Raw genomic sequence first — 23,195 nt, 5'->3', positions numbered from 1 at the left:
AGGGATCTAGGTGTTCTGGTTGATCACAAGCTAGACATGAGCCAGCAGTGCGATGTGACTGCGAAGAAAGCTAATGCAATCTTAGGATGCATTAACAGAAGCACTGTGTCCAGATCACTGGAGGTGGTAGTCCTACTCTATTCTGCTATGGTCAGGCCTCACCTGGAGTGCTGTGTCCAGTTTTGGGCACCACATTTTAGGAAGGATGTTGACAAGTTCGAGCGTGTCCAGAGGAGGGCAACCAGAATGGTGAGAGGGTTGGAATCCAAGTCTTACGAGGAAAGGTTGAAAGAGTTGGGTATGTGTAGCCTGGGAAAGAGAAGGCTTAGAGGGGACATGATTGCAGTCTTCAAGTATTTGAAGGGCTATCATGTAGAAGATGGAGCAGATCTATTCTCTCTTGCTCCGGATTGCAAGACTAGATCTAATGGGTGGAAATTACAAGGGAGTTGTTACCAGCTAAATATTAGAAGAAACTTCCTAACTGTAAGAGTGGTTGAGCAGTGGAACAGACTGCCTCGGGAGGTGGTGGATGCTCCTTTGCTGGACGTTTTCAAGCGGAGGCTGGATGACCATCTTTCAGGTATGTTGCAGGCAGTGTTCCCGCTAAGCTGAGTTAGTGTGAGCTAGCTCACAGTGTTTTAGCCTCCGGCTCAGGCATTTTTATCTTAGCTCAGGAAGGATGGCTCCAGAGCAAACTAACTTATGCAGCAGCAAAATCGCTCACTCACAACTTTAATGCCAGTAGCTCACAGAGTAGAATTTTTGCTCACAAGACTCCATGGCTTAGAGGGAGCATTGGTTGTAGGGTTATCTTTCGTCTATTCTCCTGCAGAGTACAGGGGGTTGGACTAGATGACTTGCAAGGTCCCTTCCAACTCTAACACTCTATGATTCTATGATATCTGAAAACAGGCACTCTTACAGACTGGAGTCCCCCTTCCATATCAAACTAAAATTCTAAAAGTGCAATCCTAAAGAGAGTTACACCCTTCTAAGCTCATTGACTTAAATGGATAAAGAAGAGTATAAATCTGTTTAAGATTGCACTGTAAACCTCTGTGAAACCTCAGTTGTAAAATCCTGTCTCGTGGGAAGAAAGGAGCTCTTATTTGCCACAGCACCCGTGTTCAGAATCACAGTAAATTGAAGTTTGATCAAACAGCAAAGTGTTCAATCATGCTGTCTACACTAGAGGAAAAAGGAGGTGGGAGAAGTAAGGGGAGTGCATGAACCCAGCAAACAACCTGTGTTTACGCATTATGCTGACAAACCTGTTTAATTTGGTGTAGAGCCAGTTTGGTGTAGTGATTAAGTGCGCGGACTCTAATCTGGGAGAACCGGGTTTGATTCCCCACTCCTCCATATGCACCTGCTGGATGACCTTGGGCAAGCCATAGTTCTGATAAGAGCTTTTCTTGAAAAAGAGCAGTTTCTGTCAAGAGCTCTCTCAGCCCCACCTATCTCACAGAGTGTCTGTTGTGGGGAGGGAAAGGGAAAGGAATTTGTAAGCCGCTCTGAGACACCTTTGGGTAGTGAAGGGCAGGGTATAAATCCAATCTCTTCTCTTCTCTCTTCTAATTAGTTTGTCATGAGGTCAGAATGCAACCTGGGCCAGTGTCCAAAAGGACCTACTTTGTGGAGCTTTCAAACTCTCCCTATTAATGCTATTGCTGTAGTAGTTAAGAGCATTGCCACTGTACTTTTCTCCCTACATGTATAGTGATTTAACACGCCCCCCTTCTCTGCATAGGTTGGATGATGAGCACTATGAAGACAGAATTCTATAAAGATGAAATACTGTGTTAGCTTTAATTTTTGGTCTGTTTTTTCTACATGTGTAGTCTGAGTAACTTTGTAAAGTCTTCTGCAAGTGACTTCAGGTGTTTCAGGGCATGAAGGGAATATTCAACTCCTGCATACAGATGTTTTAAAATTCTTCTGTAAGACTTATACAATACAGGCAGCAATGAAACAAACAAGATGCAGGGGGACAAAGAGAAAAAACAGACAAAGTACAAGTGAAACTAAATAAAATGTGGGGAAGGCGTAGGTATCTCTAACAGAGTATTATTTCTCTTCACAAAACTAGGATTTCTTTGATGAAGCCACATTAGTCTATACTAGCCAATGGCATATATCCAACCATCTGTATGTGGAAGTACACATTTTTACATTTCACTCCATATCTGCAACCCTAGCTGAACTGCAGAAAAATAATTCCTAGGGTCATGGGAATCCATGCAGAGGAACGGTAGTGTGGTGTTAAGGAATCCATGCAGAGGAACGGTAGTGTGGGAGGGTGGGCTGAAAGAGAGAAGGGGATGACATTGCCCCACCTCCACAGTAGAGCCGTGGTTGTGGAAGAAGAGTGAGTTCACACCCATTACCCTGTCTCACTCCAGCTACCACACCTGTGTGGCTATTCTTCCACGCTGGTCCTCCACCCAAAGAAATGATCTGTCCAGGGGCTGGAAGAAGACATAGAAACAGAGAGGAATGCAGGAAAATTACACATTACGTGGACAAAGAGGCCACTGTGTCTGTAGTATAGGACTCCAAACACATCATTGTTATTCTGAGAGTAGTTATAAACTTCCGTTTTAACTGTAGCTGTCAGGAGTACAAACAAAGCTGACTTCTGCTCAGACAGACTGACTAAACCTTCTACAGGCTTTAGTAAGTTGTGCTTTAAATGTCTTGTAATCCTGTAATACCTAAAGTACCTTAAAGCACAATGCATAATTAAGCTCTCTATTATAATAATTGGATGACCAGCCATTCCAGTGTGACCCATAGGAATGGAATACATTTTGTGCCCATAGGATTCTGTGGAGGAACAATGTTGGAAGTGGGCTGACCTGGGATGACATTGGGCACACCAGGGCTCTTAGGTCAAGTTTCCTCACAAGGTTGCTTTAAATATAATAATCCAGGGAACCACAGCAATTAGAGCAGTAAACTAGAGTGTCAGAATAGTCCTGGGGAGTAAGGAATTCACTGGCTCATGAATTAATCAACCCCAAAGGGTTGGTGTGAGAATAAAAATAGAAGAAAGGAAGGGTGAGATAAAAACAAATAAGGATGGTATCCATGATGTTGGGACTACAGGAGATGTTATTTGTTTATACCCTGCTTTCACCCCAATGGGGAACCAAAGCAGCTTATAACACTGTTCTCTCCCTTCTTCTAATTTATCTTCACAAAAACAAACCCATGACATAGGTCAGGTTGAGAGAAAGTGACAGGCCCAAGGTCATCAAGCCAGCTTCCATGGTACAGTGAGTATTCAGCCCCAATTCACCCAGAATCCTAGTCAACAAAATCCTAACCAGTACACAACGCTGGCTCTCCACAGCAATCTTGTTGCTTCACCACTCATACCATGGTCACCCTTCAAGCCAGATTACCACTTTATCAGATGCAAGGGGGAGAGCACATGGCAGTTGTTTAGCTGCAGGCCAATCAGAACACATTCCTACAAACCCAGCAGAAAGGCGTTTTGACTTGCAATACAGTTGTACTTAATTTTCTTAAAATTAAAGAAAAGTAATGAGTGGGATACAGAATGGACACAGATAAAGATTCTATTTTGTTCAGCTGTTTTCCTGAATCCTCTTTTCTTTTGTCCCTGCAGGTTATGCGCTATTACACAATGCACAGTTACACAATGAAATTCTGCACTGACTTGTGTATCTACTATCCTGGAAGATGAACATGGAAGACATAACATAATTCCAAGTTCAGCTATATAAGTTTCACATGTTTTAACTGAAGCATATGCAAACTTGCTGAAAACTTCATCTAAGGCAGCAAAAACATCTTGAAGTCTTTACAACCATGTATGGAGAATGAATCAGGGTCATATATAACATCCTTGGACACTATGTGACTCCAAAGGGTAGCAAATCCTGACATCAAGGAGTAAGAAAGTCATGTGTATTACTAAAGAATTATTAGGTAGCTTCTCCCTTAAGCATAATTGCATTAACCTGATCCATTTGACCAAAAGGGTGTTGCTCCAGTACAAACAGGTTAAGACTACAGTGCTAAAACACAAGTGCGCAAGAAATAGAAGCTCCATAAACATTAAAGTAAGATTCTGCCTATCCAAAAAAGTCAAGGACATCAGCCAAGTAACTATCGCCTATTTATAATGGATGATTTTAAGTAATAGTGACATATTTATTTCTTTTACTATTTGGCTTTTAAAACATTTGGGACTGCTTATAAGGTTATTATCCAAGTTATGCTGTGATTTATGTTCTGTCCAATCTAAGAGCCAATCTCTTAACTGTTAAGAAATCAAAACTGAATTTTATGCTCCTTCCTGACAACCCATAGCCACAGCAAATTCCTTCCTCATGCATTAGCCAAAATTAACCTTTAAAATATGGTGTAGCAACAAGACTGGTTCCACATAGCCATAGACATTGATCCAATACCCATGGTTAAAAGGCTGAAAGGAAAATATTTACTTCTGGGAGGGAGAATTATGTTAACTGCCTTAACCACAGCTAAGAGACTGGCCTGTTAGAAAGGCCCGCCCCCAACTAACATTTTAATACTAGGTAACTCCACTTATATACAGTCTGTTTCAGTATTATTATTTACCTGTCACTACACACTGGTTAAGTTAGAAAAACTAGTTTCACACTAAAGCTTTTCACTATTATGATGCCACCAATTAAATCCCTACTTTGGCTTTGTTTTGGCAGCTGTTTTGACTCAATGTGCTGAGTTTGTTTACTTCACACAATTCCATCTTTCCCAAAGAAACAGACTATGGCATTGTTCATTGGACAGTTAGTCCAAAAAAAAAAAATGCCAAGAATTTTAAAAAGTCCTGCTTTTCTATATTTAACTTGCTTAATTCTCAGGCTTACTATTTGATACTGCAAAATGTGTTTCGAAGCAAATTAACAATAGCTAACAAGTGATAATGATGTATGTTTGCCGCATGGAAGATGTGTGTGTGAACTCTTACGTGGAGACACAAGAGCTTCTGCTTGATTAGAGTTCTCCTGTCTCAACTAGATCAAATGATCAACTCCATTCCCTGTACCTCTCAGGTAAGGTGATCAAGTTTGGCAAGAGAGCTCATTCATGTAAGATAGCCAACCATAGAACTTTTCTTCAGAAGACACTTGTCAAAATGAAAGCAATGCTGTTTACATAACATTTTCCCAACTCCCTTTGAAATGTGAGTGTTTCTGAAAATTTTATTTCTTATACGGAATAGTAGATTGGAATAGTAGAAGGTAATGTAATTTGGAATGGTAGACTGGAATGTATTTCTCAATGCTGGGGATGGAGGAGATACACTGCATAGCCATTCACACCACCTCAAAGAAGAGGATGCTATACTGTTGCCTCCACGCTTAAGAGGAGACTGACAGAGAGTAACAGGGTCTCAGTTAATTACTCTCATCACTATAGTTAAGAAGGGTACATCTTCCCATCAATCTCTGATTTTGATATATTTATTTCCTTCACTATGTGCCCCCCCAAATTAAATCCAAACAAATGGTGACCATATAAACTAAGCTTGTTATTCCAGTTTGGTCCTTGCATTCATTAAACACCTTTATTATGTTGTTGTTGTTCAGTCGCACAGTCGAGTCCGACTGAACAACAACAACAACAAGACTAATGCTTACATTCTTTCTGACTAAAAGCAGTTTTGTACTTTGATTGAAATGATGAGTCTATTAGGAACTGTGGAAAGGTCGCTGGAATTCTGATTTTTATTTTAAATTAAGGTTCACAGCCTGAGCAGAGGTTCACATTAAAAATTGTGGGATTAAGAACTCACAATCATGATTGTTGCCACGAAGATGATCTGTCATGCTGCTGTTTTTCAAATTAGATTTTACAAAAGGTGGATTTGCAAGACTCGCAGAGGGAACAAAGCATCCCCCCCCATTGCTGAGGCTGGCAAGGCTCCCAGCCCCCCCACCTACCGCTCAGTCTTCGGCACTGTGTTTAGGCCAACAGCAGCTGCCAGCATCCACTGTACCTGGGCCCGCAGCAGAAGCCAGCATCTGCTTGGGTCTGCAAAGGCTGCATGACCACTGCCACCACATTCAAACCAAGAGCAGTGGTGGCATTCTTCTCCGCTGCAGCTAGGTCACCAGCGACTGTCAGCAATGGCAGCTGGCAACCACTGCAGCCCCAGCAGAGAAGGACAGTGGCTGCAGCTCCAGACCCCGAGTAGCAGCCAGCATCCTTCTCTGCTCTTGCTGGACCTGCAGTGGCTGCCAGCATCATCCTCCTCTGCACCCAGGCCCACAGTGGTTGCTTGTGTCCAGCACTGCTAGGCCTGGAGCAGCTGCTGGCATCGATGTGGAGGTCAAGCCGCTCCCTAACTGCATTGTTTTGCACACACGTAGACAACGTAATTCTATTTTGTGGGAATTTAACCCCCCATTTTCTTTCCAGATTTTTCTGCAAACTTGAGGAATCCGCCAAGTTTGAAGGAAGATCTGGTTAGCTTCAGTGTGGCCCCAATACACAGATTTAAATATCCAAAGATGGTGGCCACACATAACTAATACTATATACATTACTGGATTTTATATTTGTTTGGAACATGGCGGTTGAGGAGTAGTATATAAATTTTGGATAAATGTTGAACAACATTTTAATAATTTTGATATGTAATTAGATGAATGTGCATTGCAAATGTTTTAATATGTACTTAAACGTTTTACAAAATCCTGAATATGGTGAATACATTATGATTTTTACAAGCAAAAGCCATCATTGCCAGTAGATGGCACTTCTGCTTCATAGTGATACAGTAAAAACTGTATACAGAAACATATCCTATAGTAAGCCAGTCTAAATAACCGACTGTCCTTTTTCTTAAATTAAAAGCAGAAAGTTCTAAATAAGAAACAGATGGGTCTCCCTCACCCATTTGTCTTTCCCCAAGAAGACAACAGAAGCTAGAGGATTCAAGATACATCACTGTGTTCTATTCAAAGAAAGGCTCTAAATAAGAAACAGATGGGTCCCCCTCACCCATTTGTCCTTCCGCAAGACAACAGAAGCTAGAGGATTCAAAATACATCACTGTGTTCTATTCAAAGAAAGGCTGTAGCTCATTCCACCTCCACTCCCGGAAGCAGGAAACTTCAGCATTTAGAAGACAGAACAACCAGCTATAGGCAGGCTGTGCCTAAGTGGTAGAGCACATCCATTACACATAAAAGGTCCCAATCCCTGGTATCTTAATTTCAAGAATCTCAGTAACAGATTTTGGGGAAGACCTTTCTCTGCCTGAGACTTCTGAGAACTGCTGCCAGTCAAATAAGCCAATGCTGAGCAATACTCCTGGTTACCCATCAAGGATTTCAGTCTTTGTTTTCAACTAGTGTTTGCAACTAGTATTGGGTAAACTGAGCTGTGAACCAGGAAGCCCCTGGTTCAAATCTTACAACTATCACTGCCTTTGGTGTGTGACTCTCTCAGCATGGGGTAGTGGTTAAGAATGTCAGACTAGTATCTGGGAGAGCCGGGCTGGAATCCCAGCTTGGACCAGGGAAGCTCGCTGGGTAACCTTAGGCCAGTCACACTCTCTGAGCCTAACCTACCTCACGAGGTTGTTGTGAAGATAAAAATGGAGGTGAGAAGATATAAGCCACTCTGGGTTCCCACTAGGGAGAAAGGTGGGGTATAGTGGTTAAGAGTGCCATGGAAGCTTGCTGGGTGACCTCGAGCAGTCACATTCTCGGAGCCTAACCTACCTCCCAGGATTGTTGTGAGGATAAAATGGAGGAAAGGAGAAAGATGTAAGCCACTCTGGGTCCCCACTAGGGACAAAGGTGGGGTATAGTGGTTAAGAGCAGTGGACTCTAATCTGGAGAACTGGGTTTGACTCCCCACTCCTTCACATGAAGCCTGCTGGGTGACCTTGGGTCAGTCAGTTCTCTCAAAACTCTCTCAGCCCCACCTACCTCACAGGGTGTCTGTTGTGGGGAGGGGAAAGGAAAGGAGTTTGTAAGCCGCTCTGAGACTCCTTTGGGTAGAGAAAAACAGGGCATAAAAACCAACTCTCCATCATTAATAAATTAAATAAATACATCTGTAGCATGGGGAGAATATGGTCCCACCTTAAAAGATTTATTGTATGGAATACTAAGATACTGTATGTGAACACTCTAAAATGCTACATGGTTTTACTTATTTATGTTTACTTTACCTTTCTCTCAACATATTCAGGATGGCAGGTGACAAAAATAAGTAAAACACAAAAAAATAAAATAAAAATTAAAACACATAGATAAGGTAATTAAAAATATAACTGAAACAGATTATTAAACAGTTAATGCAGAGCCAACTCAAGTTGCCCCATAAGCTCTTTTAAATAATTCTGCCTTACAACCTTGCTGGAAAGCTACAAGGGTAGGTGCCTGCCTCACCCTGTCTGAGAAGCTGTTCCATAAGGTAGTAACAGAAAAGTTCGCAGCTATCGCAGACTGTATCTCAGACTCTGGCATAGTGGTTAGAGTGCTGGGACAAGGATCTGGAATCCTCACTTGCTTGCTGGATGGCCTTGGGCCAGTCCACACATTCTAACCTACCTCACAGGTTGTTATGAGGATGAAACAGTGGAGAGGAGAAATTATTAAGCCACTTTGGGTCCCACTTGCGGACAAAGGTGGGGTACAAATGAAGTAAATAAATCCCCAAGAGCAAAGGGGACTTTAGAACACAGATGTTACTGTTATTTTACAATAGAAGGTATATTTATATCTTATGACTACCCTTCATGCCTAATATTGTGCATCTACAATATTTTGTAACCACTGATCTACCTAATCCACTCTTGTAAATGAGTTCTATGGCTGTCATATGCCTTTTTCACCCAACAGTTTCCATGGAGACTGAGTGTTTGGGAGTGGCAACACCACTGCAGAAAGATCAATCTTAGACATGTACAAGTTCACTTGAAGGTGTGTAAAACTCATACAGGAATAAAATACTCTTCTTAGGGCAAAACAGCTAGTTTTGTGCCTGGATCTTAGCTGATCCAAAAAATGCCATTCTCCCAAAATAGACGAGTCATGCTGGCATGGAAGATAAAATATTTACCCCAAAGAATTAACAGCCAGTCATAATAATGGGGTACACTTCAACACAGGTAGAGATCATCCAGATATCTGAAGAAGTGAGCAGAGACTCATAAATTCCGTATATGGCCATCAAGATGCGGGCATCATGGGTGGGAACAGGATGTTTTTAGGGGATGGCAAGGCAGTGGGGTCACGCACTGCTGTAGCTGCCTAGCTAGGACATTGAGGACATCATCTTGCTTTTAAAAATCTTAACATCGGAACCGGAATAGAGGAGCACCAAAAATGTTTTATGATGTTATTAACTCTTTATTAACTGTTATGTAATTTAACATTTTGTATTGTTTTATCATTTTATTTGGCACTTTGCCCTGTTAGCCGCCCTGAGCCTTCAGGGAGGGCGGGAAAGAAATCTAAATAATAAATAAATAATAAATGCTCATAGCCAGCCACAAATTTTGTTAGTCTTTTAAGGTGCTCCTGGACTCTTGCTCTTTTCTACTGCTACAGACAGACTAACATGGCTACTCATCTTTGGGTGTGTGTGTGTGTGTGTGTGTGTGTGTGTGTGTGTGTGTGTGTATGCACGCATGCTTGCATGCCTTGAAGTCATGGCAACTTCTGGCGACCCCTACTAGGGGCTTGGATGTTTTTCAGAGATGTTTTTCGGAATACCCGAGCCCTAGTATTCCTTGGAGTTCTCCTTTCCAATTACTTGCCAGGGTCAGCCCTGCTTAGCTTCTGAGATCTGACGAGATCAGGCTTGCTGAGCTATCCAGGTCAGGGCAACACAGCTACCCATCTTGATCTATCCAATAGAAATGGCAGCTATTCCAAATGTGCAAACACTATGATAACATAAAATAACATGAAGCGTGGATATGAAGTGCATTTCTCTGAGGGCACTGAGGAAAGTGATTTAAGTCCATTTCTAAAAAAACTTTGCCCATACAAATTCATCCAGTTTATTAATTTCATCATTTACTTACCAGAAATAATCTTTTAAAACAAGACAGGCTAAACAGTCCTTTATCTCTTACAGTTAAAAAGTATTATCATGGAGGTTATTCACCATGCTAACCCATTATGTTTTTCAGGCTGTCTCATTTTAAGCTTTGTCTGAAGGTCAAACAATGGGTAAATTCCTGGAGTTTCAACTAGCCTTTAACCGGGTTCAGAATGAGGTCAGTGTGCCTGCTGTGTATTTCTTCACTCTGCAGTCCTAGTAGTGATAATGTACATTAGCAAAAATAGATGCAAATAGAATCATTTATTTCATAAACAACTGTCAAGACAAATCAGCTTTTAGGTCTAAAATCCATGTGCTGCAAAATTTCTTAATCTGATAATCTATATCCACATTTGCATCCTAAAGAAAAAAAAGTGTCCCACAAACTTTCAGAACCTTAATTGGAAAGAAGGCACACTCCATATTTTAACAGCAGTATGTACTTTGTGCTTGTGATATAATTCACTAATTATTCAAAGAGGAATATAAAAAGAGCAACAGCAAGGCGGGGAGGAGACAAATGATGAATAGGTGAAGCAGAAAACATTAAAGATCAAATGATAAAATCAGATTAAAGAATTGTTAAAGGAGAAGATATTGAATATCTTCATAATCCCATGGCTTCCACAAAAATCTCAGGGTTTTTTACAACTTTCATTTTCTTTTTAAAAGTTATACTGCCATGATGCTTTTATAAACTAAGCTAAACGCATCAGTATTCCTGTGATACCTGTTAATTAAGCAAATTCTAAAAAATATTTTGTAATGAATTCATGCTGTATGACAATTACTGAGGTAATAACTTAGTTGGGAAATATAAGGTAAATCCCAGATATGCAAGAGGAGGAAATAATGTCAGTGACTCTAAAGGTGAGTATTTCCCCTTTCATCTGGCAACCAATAAGTAACTTTGCACAACCCAAAATTACACTGTCCAAGAAGCAAAGTACTATCCCATAAATTACTGATACAAAAACAGATACATTTCTATCTCATTGCTGTTCCTGGGAGCCAAATAAAAATTCTGTTTAGACTAGTCTTTGCTTCATGGAATGGCCAACTGTTTCCATTTTATACCCTTTTAGGTGAATGAAATACAAAATAGTAAATCCCTGTAGGGTTTTCAAGGCAAGAGAGGAACAGAAGTTGCCACTGCCTGCCTCTTCATAGCAACCCTTGGACTTCTCCTTGGTGGTTTCCCATCCAAGTACTAACCAGGGCTAACCCTGCTCAGCTTTCAAGATCTGAAGAGACTGGGCTAGGACAGGACATCCTGGTCAGGGCAATGTTATGCCTTACAGTTCCCCAGATAAGAGACTCCGAGGAAACCAACGCTTTCAGGATATAAGAAGTGGTGTTCCTAATTAACCACTTCAAAAAGTTCATACAGATACAGGAACCTACTGATGTCTGAATACATTAAAAAAATAAATGATATGGAATGGCCTGCTTGATGAAGTCAGGAAGCCTACCATACCTCTACCATTCCACAGAGTGTATAAAAACAGAATCCAGAGTTCAGTACCAAGAAGACATTACCCGTCAAAGTAAAATGCCTGAATGGCAAACCAACTTTGAGCACCTCAAGAAAGTATTATCCACAGATCCACAAAGCCCTTCACTATATATACCAATGCTTCCAATATTGGGATAGGGGCCATGCAAAGCCAGATTGGGGAGGATAAAATCCAACATCCCATCCTTTACCTTAGCATGAGAAAGAACAGCACCTCTCTGCCAAAGAAAAATAGTGTTGGCAATAGTATGGGCCTTGGGGAAATTGAAAACGTACTTTTGGAGGAGGAAATTTACACTGTGTATCAACCATTCCCCACTGTGTTGGTTCGACCAAGTAAAAAGTACCAATAGCAAATTGATCAGATGGAGTCACCTATTAAAGGATTTTAACTTTGACACTGTATGTCACAGGGAAAGTATAATGGCTGATTCGCTGTTGCAAAATGCCTGAAGGTGCTGGCTGTAGACAAGTGTTGTGAATTCTATTTTTATATGAGATCTGACCAGTTGGAACTTAAAAACAATAAAATGCAAACACCTTATGCACCCCTTTGCACAGGAGAGGATTGAAAGAACCTCCCTGAAGCAATAAGAATATGTTATTGACAGTGAATGGTTACTGTCTTATCCTGTTCTGAAAACCTTGAGTGACAGGGGATTCAAATGGTATTCTACAGTTTTAGAGTGACAGTTGAGGATAGCAGTTAGGGCCGTTAAGAAGAGTGAAGGATCAAGAGGGGATCCTGAATTTTGGAAGAGGGTTCAGTAGTCCTTGCCTGAGGGAAACAGCTCCTAGTAAAAGGGTATGATCCCAATCAAGAGTTTAAGAAGGAAAACTGGAACTTTTGTGTGTTCCTACCTTCACAGACTTAAGTAATTCTGAGACAAAGAAGTATATAACTGTTCATTTAAACAATGACTGCCAAGAGATGCCTCTCCACAGTTTTAAAGACCTGTCTGTATAACCAAATAGCTACTTGATTGTGACAAACTATCTATGGTTTATGATTATACAAAGTTACCTTGTTTCCTGCAGCCTGCTCACCAGCTAACTTCCAAACTGATTACTTAACTGACCATTTCTCCACAGAAGTAAAATAAAGCCATCTGGGTTTTTTTTTAATTGCTATCAACCTCTGTTGTGCCATAATCTGACATACACAAACAAAGGATTTTATGCATCCTCAGCTGGGTCACCATATATCTACACTCATTTACACAACAGGGTGGGACAGGCAAAAAAACAAAGAAGAAAAGAATTTGCTCAGCTAAGAAAAACGGAAGTGGGGAGCATCATTATATACACCTTAATAATGTTATCCACACATCTTTCATATATATTTCATTATCTGTTCCTTAACTAAGACTCATAGGTAAGACATATTTCAAAATCTAATAAATGGAAAACAAGTTTGTTTTAATACATTTTTTCTTGATTCCTAATCTTATTTGATAATAGGGATTCATAGATGATTATCCTGTCCATAAGCATCATTTGCCAGACTCTGTCTAGGCAGCATTTACATTACTTACAGGTGGTTATTTCCACAGTTGTGCCACTGACATCCTCCCTGAAATAGCCATGTATCTTACTGAGGCTATATGTGGGGGGGGGGTGTTAATACCCAGTGATATATCTCCTAGTAAACACATTTCCAAAGTTAAATCAAGAGTATATCCAACTATAAAAATATTTTTTCTATTTACAAGTTTTGAAAATGTCTGTACCACCGTGTATTTTCACCACATTGCTTTTTCTGCACTGCGTTTTCAAGAGCACAGTTGGTGGGAATGATAGTGGGAAACTGAAAAGAAAGCCTTTTCTTCTTTCTTTCTCTTCAAAATATTTTGCATTTTTCTAAGCATGGGGTGTTTTGACAGGACAAAACAATTCAAATAACTGAAGTAATTGGCAATGGAAACATGCTTAGTGCACTGTATCTTAATTCCCAAAATGGCATAGAAGATTATAACGCCATTCACAACACACCCACAGTCTAAACAGAGATTGTGTAATATAGTACGTGCTGTTACTGTAGCAACAACATTGATTACTCCCAAAGTAAGGCATGAAGGAGAATCCTCAAAATACTTAACTGTCCTGTTAGGAAAGAACAAGTGATTGAAATTACAGCAGGGCATCCTTCAACTCAACAGAATTCACCTTCCTTGAGACATCACCATCTTTCTTATAAACATGTATTCTAGTAAAAAAAATCATGAATAAAAGGACATGGATTGCACTGTAAATATCTGAAATATTTTTAGCTTATAGACTTGCATATCTTAAGGCAGGCAGTAGATTAGGCTAAACTGCACAACACACTGAAAACACTTAAAATAATTTTTAAAGATCTTAAATTCACAAACTTCAAATTTCTCAGTATTATAATACTTTTGTGAAGTTCTCTTCTACAGTTTGTAGCACCCTCCTGCAATTTTTATTTATTTACTTTATTTATAGTCCATCTTTCTTGATGATACTCAAGGCATATCACACAATATAAAGAGACAGCATAAGATATCCAAGAAACAACAGAATAGGATGACAACTGCAAAAGTTAGAAAATCAGTGCAAAAACAAAAAAGTATCAGAAATGATATATCATAACAAATGCCATAACTGTAATTACTGAAGCTGTTCGTTCTATATTAAACCGTAAAGGCACTTGAACTGAAGAATATATACTATGAAACCACCAGAACTACGATCCACAGGCACAAGTTATGTACTGTGCTGAACAATTAAACTCTTAACCATCTGGATTAAAATTCCTCCTCAGTTGGGGGGGGGATAGGGAACAGACACCTCATGAGTTTTTGCAGAATGCACTGATCCATTGAAGTAGCATTAAGTGCTCTGGAAAGACTCAGCACATTCCCCACTTTGAAGAACTGGTCTGAGTTATTACATAAGCAAATAGAGGAATATAAACAAAACAAATGACTGCTATTGTTATCTTTGGAGGCCCCGCTTCAGGTGCCCCCACTTTCTGAGATTAGGTGGGTGGCAACCCAGGCCAGAAGAGGGCCTCAGTAGTGGCACCAAAACTCTGGAACTCTCTCCCTAGGGGAATTAGTCTGTTTGCTTCTGTTGCCATCTTCCATCCATGAGTGAAGACTTTTTTATTTTGTCTGACAGTCCTCTGTGATCCCTCCTTCTTGCCCAATGTTAACTGTTGCTGTTATGGTTTTGTATGTATTTGAGCTCTGGTTTTAACTGCTCTAATGATCGGTTGGTGTTCTAGGGCTGGTTTTAATAGTTTTAAAATGTTATTTTATTATGTATAAATTTGTTGACTGGTTTCGAGGCCCTTGGGAGGGTAAAAAGGCAGAGAAATTTCATAAAATAGATAAATAGATAAAATTCACCTCCCATGAATATGTACATCAAGGCTCTGAGTTTTTAAAAGAGGTTCTGGAGTTGTTGTATACTCTGACTTTGGCCACCAAAGTGCCAAATGGTCCATGGGTGCCATGGCACTCACCAAGACTTTTCCTGGTGCCTGCCAAAGGTATTTAGAAAGTGGGTGGGGCCATGTGGTGTTCTGGCCCAGCAACCCTTCTGATTGGCCACTGGAGATGTGATTGGCTGTACAGATTTTTTTAAACACTGCTGCAGCAACAGCTGAAACCACAACAGAAAGATGTTTAGCGTGTGGCTTAAAGTAAACAGAGGCAGCCATTTTGTGGCTGACTCCCCCTCCTGCAGCAGCTATTTTGTGTCAGAATTGCAAATGTGCCTACTGGATCAAAAAGGTTGGGGACCCCTGATTTAGACCACTGATCTATCAAGGTCAGTAGTGTCTACTTTAACTGGAAGCAGCTCCACAGGGTCTCAGGTACAGTAACTTTGTATCTTTGTTGTGCTGTGACCCCTATAATGGATAAGTAAATTGACCTTCCCAAAGATCCAACAGCCCACTATCATCAACTGCCTTATCCAGCTGCTGCTTCAAGTTGCTTTTTTCCAGCCCACTGTCATGTCCAAACAGTTATTCATAGTTGAGATCAGTGTTCCCTCTAAGCTGAGTTAGTGTGAGCTAGCTCACAGTTTTTTAGCCTACGGCTCACACATTTTTGTCTTAGCTCAGGAAGGATAGCTCCAGACCAAACTAATTTATGCAGTAGCCAAATCGCTCCCTCACAACTTTAATGCCAGTAGCTCACAAAGTACAGAATTTTTGCTCACAAGACTCCACAGCTTAAAAGGAACATTGGTTGAGATAGCAACTTCTGGAATCACTGAAAGTAAAAATAGATCTGGATGCCTTCAGCATACTGATGACATGAGACTTTAAGCCTGCACATTATCTCCCCTAGCAGACTTACCTATATTTTAAGAAGAGACACAATGGAGTTTGTTGGCACTCTGTAGGACAATTGGCATGGCGTTAAACAGCTAAGTAGGAACCCCCCAGAATGCCAACTCTTGCAGACATCTCAACAGATATGGAGGTAATCAATATTAAAATCTTCTCAAAGCTCAAACCCAATCAAAGAGCATCACTTATCCTCTACCTCTTTGTGTGTGTAGTTTTCTGGAGTCATCATAATGGAGGTTACAGAGGTTGGGCTACCAGAAGAGTTGTAGTTGGCATGTGTATCTATCAGAAATGTGAAACTATATTATTGTTTTATTAAATTATTCAGCCGCACCACTGTCAGTTGCCTAGTAAATAATGACAATCAAGATTGTCATCCTTTCTGTACACTTGGCTGATGTTTAAGACCTAGGCTGCTGTTCCATGTGTTAAGTATGAAACCGCCTATACGCCTCAGTCATATAGATAGGGTTGCCACCAGGTCCGATTGTCACACCGGTGGGGGGATTGGGGGGGCGTTCTGGGTAGGGGCAGAGACATTGTGCAGCGTGCATACATCACCCGGAAGTGACATAGGCACGCTAGTGACATCAGGGGAGATGCTCTGGGTTTTGGGCAAAATTCTATGATAAAATCGCCTTCAAACCATAGAGTTTTGCCCAAAAGCCAGAGTATCACCCCCCACGTCACCGATGCACCTACAGCACATCCGGGTAACATCAGCAAATCGTGCACGACGCCACTGTTTTGGGGGGGATTTTCTCCCACTGGCCAGCTGGTTGCCAGCAGGCAGGAGGCTGTTAACACAGGGTATCTCCCACCCCCACCTGGGAAATGGTAACCCTACATATAGAGAAGGGGACTGGGGGTGGGAGAAATTAAACAAACGTAGAATCCTTCCAGTGCCTTACCACAGTTCTCCTCCCCCAAGCACATTTTCCCCCAGATGGCATCAATTCTAATATCTGTGATCACCTTTAAAAAAAAAGCACCCAGTGACCTAAGTCATAGAAGAAATAAGTGGCTGGTGAGGAAATAGTTTTTAACACTTCACACACTTACTTCATACATAGAACGGCCACACTTACATGAAATATGGTTCTGAGTTTCCTCTAATTTATGAAATAATGAATTCATTACATACTTACTACTCTTTTTGCAAGGTGTTTCTTCCATTCAGCACAGTACCTATAAAATAAATTGTTTTGTTTCCATTCCTCCCTAAAGTATATCAGTATTGATATTTATGTAGCTTTCAGAGTAAAGCAGGTCTAATCAGAATCACACTCAGGTCTACTCAGTAGGGCTAACTCCCATCAAAGTGTTCTGAGAACTGCAGTTAACACATGTTCATGTAGCATGAATAATTTGGATATCAGGATTTTCTACCTAGATGATACCATGTAACCTAATGAATATTTAATTAGAAGAAACCAAATCACATTTTCACCCACACTGAAAAAAATAAAACATTTCAGAATGATGTCATAGTGAAAATAAATGCACCTAGTCTGAAAAGAACAATTTGGTCGAAAACAAGTTTTTAAAAGTTAACAGTATTAAAATAACTGCATTTTTCAAACACCCAAAATGCCATACCTATAACACTTCAAAGGTATCAAGACTGAACATTAAGCAATTTAAAAGTAGCTCATTCACAGAAACAATTTTTGGAAAAACAGTAGCCCAAGTTATCTCCGTACATAAATAAAAGCAATACATATGTAGAAACAATGCATATGTCAGGCACAAGACATACCTAACAATTGCTTTCTGGGGCAAATCCTATAAACTAAGGGAAAAAACACAAAAAAATAATTGTGGGTTGACTACAGAACTTGCAAAATATATACTGAATTAAACCGCACAAATTCCATCTGATTACTAATAAAGATTTATCTCATTCTTCTAGAGAAAGCAGCTCTGAAAAAAACAGAATTCCTTTTTTTGAGAGAGAGATTCATATAGGATGAGTCTTTCAAATTATTATTGTTATTATTATATTGTTGTTTATTGTTATTTTTGTTGTTGTCGTTATTACATTTATATTCTGACTCTGGAGGTGACTAACAACAGCTAAAATTTTAACAGGCATCAGTTAAACATATAATACAAATAAAACTAAAAGGCAGCCCACATAAACAGACCTGACTAATGAAAAGCTAAACGAAAGAGCTCTGCTTTGCAGGCCCTTTGGAACTTAGAGAAGTCCCACAGGGCCTGCGTGCCATCTGACAGCTGGTTCCACCAGGACAGGGCCATCACAAAGAAGACCCTCATGTTGGTAGATGCCAAGCGAACAGCCTGGAGTCCAAGCACAACAAGCAGGTTGTGGGTTGAAGAACGCAAATTTCGGGGGGGGGGCATGTTGGAAGAGGCAGTCAGTCCTCTGGGTATGAAGTGTCCCAGACCATTTAGGGCTTTGAAAGTAATCACCAGCACCTTGAATTTGATCTGGAACTCAAACAGCAGAGAGTGCAGCTGTTTCTAGACAGGATAGATATGATCTCTCCAAGGAGAATCTGTCAGCAATCTTGCTGCTGCATTCTAGACTGCCTGTAATTTCTGGAGCGCCTTCAGAGGCAGCCCCCTACATAGAGCACATTAGAGTATTCTAGGCAGGAGGTGACTGGCATGAATCACTGTGGCCAGATCAGAATGGGACAGATATGGAGACAGTTGGTGGGCTCAGTGCAATTAGAAAAATGCCGTCCTTGCCACTACTGACACCTACTTGTCCAGGAAACAAAAAGGAACATGGTAGATGCAGGAATGTAGAAGAGAAAAATACTGTGTGATGTGCGACTGTCACTTTTGCTATGTAAAGAACTAGTAAAGCAGTAATTTACATTAAAAGACTTGTGTTATATATTATTGAAAACTTACAAATATAGAGTTGACATAAACAATACTTCAAAATACACATTGACACTATTTGTTACAACATTCATAACATCCACAATACAGGAGCCAGATCTAAACAATGCCTCCAATTGACAAAGTGAAGTCATGGACGATTATTCCCAAAGACCTCAATTACAAATAAAGTTACAATTGATTCAATCAGTTTGGCTTTGCGGGAGATGCGACTGCATGCCCACTATCCGTTTGACGTTTCAGGAAACTTGGGCCGCATGCAATTCTTCATCAGAGTATGTCACCTTCAGAATCACATCCAAACACTAGTCTCAAAACTGGAACCAGTGTTTATTCAATTGTATCCCAGTTTGGGTGTGATGCTGAAGGTGACATAAATTACTGATTTATTAGTTCTTTGCATAGTGAAAGTGGCAACAGCACATCACCTACTTGTCTAGAGGCAAGGAGGAGTCAAGCCAGACCCTTATAATCCACTAATGAAAGTTGGATCCCACCAACTCTTTTACAGTAAGAGTTGTTCAAAAGTGGAATCAGCTGCCTAGGGAAGTGGTGAGCTCCCTTTCTGGCAGTCTTTAAGCAGCGTCTGGACAAACACTTGCCAGGGATACTCTAGGCTGATCCTGCACTGAGCGGGGGGTTGGACTAGATGCCCTGTATGGCCCCTTCCAACTCTTTGGTTCTATGATTCTAAGAGTTGGGAGCTTAAGGCCACCCAGAAGTCCAGACCTCCCCAGCCAGATTATCTCTGTCTTAGATGGATTTAACTTCAACCAGCTCTGCTTCAACCAACAAACCACAGCTTCAAGGCAACAGACCAGATCTGTCAATGCAGAGCCTGGCTGCTTATCCAGCAGGAGAAAGAACTGCGTGTCGTCTGCATATTGGTGGCATCCAACTCTGAACCTCCTAATTAGCTCCAATAGCGGGGGAGGGGTGTATAATAACATTGGGGAGAGAACTGTGCCTTGTGGAACTACACACTGGAGAGAATGCTCAGTGAAACACACATCCCCAACTGCTACCCTCCAATGGCAGCCCTGTAGGAACAAAAGGAACCATGCTATGGTGGTTCCATGAACCCCCAGTGAGGACACGTGGTTGACCAGGATGAAATGATCAACTATGTCAAATGCTGCTGACAAATCCAATAAAATTAGTAGTGCAGACCCACCCTTATCCAATTGACGGTGGAGGTCAACCACCAAGACTACTCGAGCTGTCTGTGCACATTGATTTTGATTATATTTTAATGCAAAATTACTAATTTATCCAGTAGTATTTACATCCATGACATAAATATATACACCAATTTTTTTAATTAGGTTTTATTTTACTTTCCATAAAAATGTCAATTTTTTTTCAATTACGGTATACCATAAGTCACACTGCTTATCTAGGAGAATACATGTGGAATGTGACAACTGTAACTAAAAAATAAAATATTTCACTAAGAAATACAACTGGCTTGGGGGGGGGGGAGTGAGGAAGAAGTTGCAAGTCATATCATCACAATGCTGTACTTCCAAAGAACTTTAGTCATTACATTCAGGAAGTTCATGAACACTTGAAAGTTCATGAACCCCACTGTTTTTAGGGTTTTTTTAAGATTCATTCTAAACAAATGCAAGAAAGAAAATGCCCTGCAGAATTATTTGGCATCTATGAATTTGGAAGATTCCTATGAATTAGGAAGTCATGAATGCCAAACTAAAGATCTACAAAAGCAACTTAACAGGAAAAGGCACACAGGTCCACATTCCAAATGAAAATTACACTAATGTTAAGTGGTATATACAGTACTACCTTTAATGCAGCTTAGACAATTACTGTCTAAAATATATCAAACATGCCATTGAATGTTCGGCTACATAAGGAGGCAGACAACTTAAAATGAAAATTTCTTGACAGTACATATTTTTAAATTTCACTTGACTACTGTCATACATGCCTTGATAACTTCCCATTTAAATTACTGTGGTGTGCTATACATTGAGAAGGTTCACTAACTTAAATATATTACCCTGGTACTTCAAATGGTGCAGAATGCTACAGCCAGGATGTTGACTGGAGTGGGTCACATCACTCCAGTCTTGGCCCATCTACACTGGCTCCCAATTTGTTTCCAGACACAAATCAGGGGGCTGGTGTTGACCTTTAAAGCCCTATATGGTTTGGGACCAATGGGATCACCTCCTCCCTTATGAGCCTACCTGACCACTATGGTCATCTTCGGAGTCCCTCCTTCAAGTGTCCTGTCTTCCGAAATTCGGCAGGTGGCAAGCCAAGAGAGGGTCTTCTTGGTCGTAGCACCAAAACTCTGGAACTCTCTCCCCAGGAAGACTTTTTGTTTTCATTTGGTATTGTCTCAGTGATCGCTCCTTTCTGCACAATGTTTTAATTGTTATTTTTGTGTATTTGTATGTATTTTCTGTGCACCTCAGCGTTTAGTCATGCCAGCCACATGACCACTGAAGCATCTTCAAACAGTGCTGGCTTTTCGGCTTGGAAACGGAGATGACCACCGCCCCCTAGAATCAGATTAGACTAGCTTTCGAGCAAGGGAAACCTTTACCTTTTATGTATTTTAATTCCAGTTTCAATAACATGGGAGGTTTTTTTGTTGGTATTAAAATACTATTTTATTATGTATGTTTTACTTTGTTAGCAGCCTTGGTGGCCCTTGTGAAGTCAGAAAAACAGGATACAAATCTTGTAAAACAAAATAAATATGATTTTGTGCTCTGGGGACTCCAACATATATTAATAGGTTAAAACGGAGAAACATTAAACCAATCCATGTCGTATAGGAAAACTGATAATCACTCCACCATTGTAAATTCAGACACGAAAAATGCTGAAAATGGACCCCACACCCCCAAAACCCCACCCTATGCCATTGCTTTAGATTAGGCTTCCTTATCTCATACTAATTCCTCATTCATTCATCCTAGCATTGAAATATAAGATGGTGTTCACTGATATACATATCTTTTCAAGAAAAAGCAAGCCACTTCATATATTCCTGCTCTTCTACATGTAAACTATGGGATTCCTATACGGAAAGTGGAATGTGATAATCACGCATGTGTAACCACTGCACATACACAGGTGAAGAAGCTGCACCCCATCATGGCTTTCCAGTACAAAAGCAGAGCAATCCACATGCATACAGCACTGCCATTCAATATAACGGAAGTGATTTATGCGGTATACAATATAAGTAACATGTAAAACACCTTGGAGCCATGGGCATATCATACCATGCCCGGACGCTCAACATAACAATGTATTAGAATGCATTTGCATGTGAGCTTCTCCTGCTTCCTCTTCAGCACTTTATCTGTAAACTGGAAGTTCTGGAGCGAACACACACACACCCCAATAAAAATATTATGTGGGATGAATCAATCCTGCTCTGACAATTCACCTTGGATTATGCAGGCAGAGGATCCCATATTGACTCCACAGTTGGACTATTAGGACATCATGCTGCTGGACAGGAAATTTAACATTGGCTGAGGGCCTGCATCAGGACTGCAGGTATTTAGAGGCCCATCTGATACCTGGCAAAAACCTTGTACAGATTTATCTTTCGCTAAGGTGACCATGGCAACCAGTAACAAATTTTGCACTTTCCATTAACTGTACATTTAGTCTGCTCAAAGCCCATCACAAAAACCAAAACATTACAGCTACTGTCAGAGACAGGATCCAGGATTCGGAAGAGGATAACCATGTTCAACAGACCTAACAGCAGCACTGTTAGCTGTGAACTAAAATGCAACACACTGAAAACACTGCTGGATTCAATGGCTGTATAAGGATTCAAGCTCTGCATGCGATATATAAATAGCAGAAAAAATGGAAACTCCCACCTTCACAAGCCCAACGCAATTGAAAAGGAAACTAGAGACTGCAGACCAACAGTTCGCATTTTCAGCCATGAAAGCCCTTCAGCTAGTTCATCTACCACTACCTCAAAAGAAAGAAGGCGAAAAGTCAGCTCTAAGGCTACCCCAGTAGCAGAAACGTTCCAAACTGTCCCCTCCTCTGTGAGGGACTTAAATTATTGTTATTAAGGTAGACTCCAAACCTATCATTTAAGTCCTGCACTCTGTTTTTTTAACGTTTAACCCAGGGCCGTGGATTTCTTTAAATTACTTATTTGCTACTTTGTGCCTTAAAAGCCCTCAAAGCGTTCGGAAGTAATAGACAGCCATTGCCTCTGAGCATGCGCAAAATACCATTTCCCTCTCCTTCCCCACAAATTTGGTCTCAGGAACAAAGGCTTATAGCTCAGAAGGACTCACTGCTCGTGAGGTATGAACTCCTCTGATTTTTGCCAGTGAAGGAGTAAGGAGTGGAGCGGATGGGGGGGGGGGG

The 23,195-nt window shown here is 40.6% G+C and overlaps 1 protein-coding gene across 5 annotated transcripts in view; it reads right to left on the bottom strand.

Moving 5' to 3' along the window:
• The window catches only part of PFKFB4 (6-phosphofructo-2-kinase/fructose-2,6-biphosphatase 4), an 85,562-nt gene that overhangs the window by 61,376 nt on the left and 991 nt on the right, over window positions 1–23,195 (bottom strand). The gene's annotated exons all lie outside the window — the stretch shown is intronic.

This window comes from Gekko japonicus, unplaced genomic scaffold (assembly GCF_001447785.1).
Source record: "Gekko japonicus isolate JY-2015 unplaced genomic scaffold, Gekko_japonicus_V1.1 scaffold1643, whole genome shotgun sequence".
In the NCBI taxonomy this organism is placed as follows: domain Eukaryota; kingdom Metazoa; phylum Chordata; class Lepidosauria; order Squamata; family Gekkonidae; genus Gekko; species Gekko japonicus.
This window is presented reverse-complemented; position numbering and strand designations above follow the sequence as displayed.